We start from the raw sequence: 3,570 nt of genomic DNA, 5'->3' as shown, positions 1-3,570 counted from the left end.
ACCACGGTCATAAAGCGGAAACTGAGGTGGTACGGACACGTCACCAGATCCTCAGGCCTTTGCAAAAACCATCCTGCAAGGCACCGTACCAGGTGGCGGGAGACAAAAGAAAAGATGGGAAGATAACATCGGAGAATGGACTCGCTTGAAACTCACTGAGGCAATGAGAGCTGCTGAGGACAGAGAGGGATGGAGATCGTCTGTGGTGCCCCAACGACCCTCCGGGGTTATGGGATAGGTACAGGTACATACTGTACAGTTTTTTATGTATTTTTTAAATGTATTTAGCCTTTATTTAAAGGCGTACTGAAACCCACAACTACCAACCACGCAGTCTGATAGTTTATATATCAATGATGAAATCTTAACATTGCAACACATGCCAATACGGCCGGGTTAGAAATATCCTGCTGAAAACGTCTCGGTATGATGTTGTTTTCGCGTGACGTCACGGATTGTAGCGGACATTTTGGGACAGCATTGTGGCGAGCTATTAAGTCGTCTGTTTTCATCGCAAAATTCCACAGTATTCTGGACATCTGTGTTGGTGAAATTTGTTTAATGAACAATGGAGATAGCAAAGAAGAAAGCTGTAGGTGGGAAGCGGTGTATTAGCGGCCGGCTGCAGCAACACAAACACGTAGCGGCTACGTCGTGGCCGGTGTTTCATTGTTTACATTCCCGAACGATGACAGTCAAGCTTTACCATTGGCCTGTGGAGAACTGGGACAACAGAGACTCTTACCAGGAGGACTTTGAGTTGGATACGCACTACTGTGAGTACGCAACTGCGGCTTCCAAATATTTTATCGCTTGCCTGTCCGTGCGTGCCACTATGTGCATGTCCCGTACGTAACTTTGGGGAAATATATGTGCTGTATGAACTTTGCGGAGGTGAACGGTACTTTGGGCTGTGGGATTGAGTTTGTTGTGCGGGTGTTTGACTTGTATTGGCGGGTTATATGGACGGGAGGGGGGAGGTGTTTGTTTTGTGGGATTAATTTGTGGCATATTAAATATAAGCCTGGTTGTGTTGTGGCTAATGGAGTATATATATGTCTTGTATTTATTTACTGTTTTAGTCATTCCCAGCTGAATATCAGGTCCCACCCGCCTATCACATCATCTTCCCTATCTGAATCGCTTCCACTGCCCTCTAATCCTTCACTCTCACTTTCCTCATCCACAAATCCTTCATCCTCGCTCACAATCCTTTCACAGAAGCTTTAAACTCATTTAATGTAACAAGGGTTTGAAGTTGAAGATTCGATTGTAGGTTATTCCGAGCCTTCGGTGCTGAAAACCTAAATGCTTTCTTGCCCAGTTCAGTTCTTACTTTGGGGACGACAAATTGCAGAACAGTCATTGAACGAAGATTGTGACTTCCTTGTTTCTTTGTTAAAAGACAAGACAGATAAGATGGAGTGATACCCTGAATGGTTTTGTAGATGAACACATACCAATGATTGAGGCGTCGAGCACATAAAGACGTCCAGTTAACCATTGAGTATAACACACAATGGTGAGTAAGTTAACCATTGAGTATAACACACAATGGTGAGTGAGGGGAGCGCAGTTGGTGATGAATCTCAGTGCCCCGTGGTACACACTATCGAGCTTGTGGAGACAACCAGCAGTAGCATTCATTCAGTTGACCTGCCGCTTCTCTTTTCTGCCTCCCTCTACTGCACGGAGAGGTGGCCACGGATAATCTCTGGAGAGAAACCAGTCTGGATGACGCGCTAGCCGTTGTAGGGTGGACCACTCTTCTGTGAGATGGAAGACCTCCTCCGACTCTCTGCCCGCCCCCCCCCCCCCCCCAATGGACTGGACTCAAAAATTGGTCTCCTCAGTTCCAAAACGTTTACAGAGTGTTGTTAAAGGACTACTGAAAGCCACTACTACCGACCACGCAGTCTGATAGTTTATATATCAATGATGAAATCTTAACATTGCAACACATGCCAATACGGCCGGGTTAACTTATAAAGTGCAATTTTAAATTTCCCGCTAAACTTCCGGTTGAAAACGTCTATGTATGATGACGTATGCGCATGACGTCAATCGTTGAACCGGAAGTATTGGTACACCATTGAATCCAATACAAAAAGCTCTGTTTTCATCTCAAAATTCCACAGTATTCTGGACATCTGTGTTGGGGAATCTTTTGCAATTTGTTTAATGAACAATGGAGACTGCAAAGAAGAAAGCTGTAGGTGGGATCGGTGTATTAGCGGCGGACTACAGCAACACAACCAGGAGGACTTTGAGATGGATAGCAGACGCGCTAGCCGGCGACCTCACCTTGACTTTCTCCGTCTCTGGGCCGCCGACCGCATCTATGATCGTCGCTCCGTCGATCGCTGGAACGCAGGTGAGCACGGGTGTTGATGAGCAGATGAGGGCTGGCGTAGGTGGATAGCTAATGTTTTTAGCATAACTCTGTGAGGTCCCGTTGCTAAGTTAGGTTCAATGGCGTCGTTAGCAACAGCATTGTTAAGCTTCGCCAGCCTGGAAAGCATTAACCGTGTAGTTACATGTCCATGGTTTAATAGTATTGTTGATTTTCTGTCTATCCTTCCAGTCAGGGGTTTATTTCTTTTGTTTCTATCTGCATTTAAGCCCGATGTGCTATCACGTTAGCTCCGTAGCTAAAGAGCTTCGCCGATATATTGTCGTGGAGATAAGTCACTGTGAATGTCCATTTCGCGTTCTCGACTCTCATTTTCAAGAGGATGTAGTATCCGAGGTGGTTTAAAATACAAATCCGTGATCCACAATAGAAAAAGGAGAAAGTGTGGAATCCAATGAGCCCTTGTACCTAAGTTACGGTTAGAGCGAAAAAAAGATACGTCCTGCACTGCACTCTGGTCCTTCACTCTCACGTTCCTCATCCACGAATCTTTCATCCTCGCTCAAATTAATGGGGTAATCGTCGCTTTCTTGGTCCGAATCGCTCTCGCTGCTGGTGTAAACAATGGGGAAATGTGAGGAGCCTTTCAACCTGCGACGTCACGCTACTTCCAGTACAGGCAAAGCTTTTTTTAATCAGCGACCAAAAGTTGCGAACTTTATCGTCGATGTTCTCTACTAAATCCTTTCAGCAAAAATATGGCAATATCCCGAAATGATCAAGTATGACACAGAATGGATCTGCTATCGCCGTTTAAAAAAAAAAAAAAATTCATTTCAGTAGGCCTTTAAAAGGAAAGGCCATGTAACAGTGGTAAAAATGCCCCAGTGACAACTTTTTGCAATGTTTTGCTGCCATTAAATTCCAAGTTAATGATCATTTGCAAAAAAAATAAAGTTTCTCAGTTAAACATTAAATATCTTGTATTTGCAGTCTATCCAATTGAATATAGGTTGAAAAGGATTTGCAAATATTTGTATTCGATTTTTATTCACGAATTACACAATGTGCTAACGCCACTGGTTTTGGGTTTTGTAGATGAGGTGTGAACATTTTCAAGAAACAAAAATAAATGTGTCAAACTGATAAACGTAGCAACTTCCCCTACATGATGTTGATTTTCATGGGTAAGAACTGCTGTATAAAACCACACCAGA

The sequence above is a fragment of the Entelurus aequoreus genome, linkage group LG16, assembly GCF_033978785.1.
Source record: "Entelurus aequoreus isolate RoL-2023_Sb linkage group LG16, RoL_Eaeq_v1.1, whole genome shotgun sequence".
Classification (NCBI taxonomy): Eukaryota; Metazoa; Chordata; class Actinopteri; order Syngnathiformes; family Syngnathidae; genus Entelurus; species Entelurus aequoreus.
This window is presented reverse-complemented; position numbering follows the sequence as displayed.